Source organism: Sinocyclocheilus rhinocerous, unplaced genomic scaffold, assembly GCF_001515625.1.
Source record: "Sinocyclocheilus rhinocerous isolate Xijiao unplaced genomic scaffold, SAMN03320098_v1.1 scaffold43315, whole genome shotgun sequence".
NCBI classification, from domain to species: Eukaryota; Metazoa; Chordata; class Actinopteri; order Cypriniformes; family Cyprinidae; genus Sinocyclocheilus; species Sinocyclocheilus rhinocerous.
In genome coordinates this window covers 1-241 of record NW_015649181.1, presented here as the reverse complement: position 1 = coordinate 241, position 241 = coordinate 1, and positions in this window count along the sequence as shown.

The window sequence follows — 241 nt, the reverse complement described above, 5'->3', positions numbered from 1 at the left end:
CGTCACCTCACGTACCCCAGTTTGAGAACCACTGCTCTAGTCCAGTGGTTCTTAATCCTGGTCCTGCCCCGCTCTGCACATTTTGTATGTCTCCCTTATTTAACACAGCTGATTCAGATCATCAGCTCTTTAAGAGAGAGATCCATGAACTGAACCGAGTGTGTCAAAAAAGTGCACTAATCTTTCAAACTCTTGTTGGAAATAAATGTTTTTTTTTATATTCCAATTCTCACCTGAACTT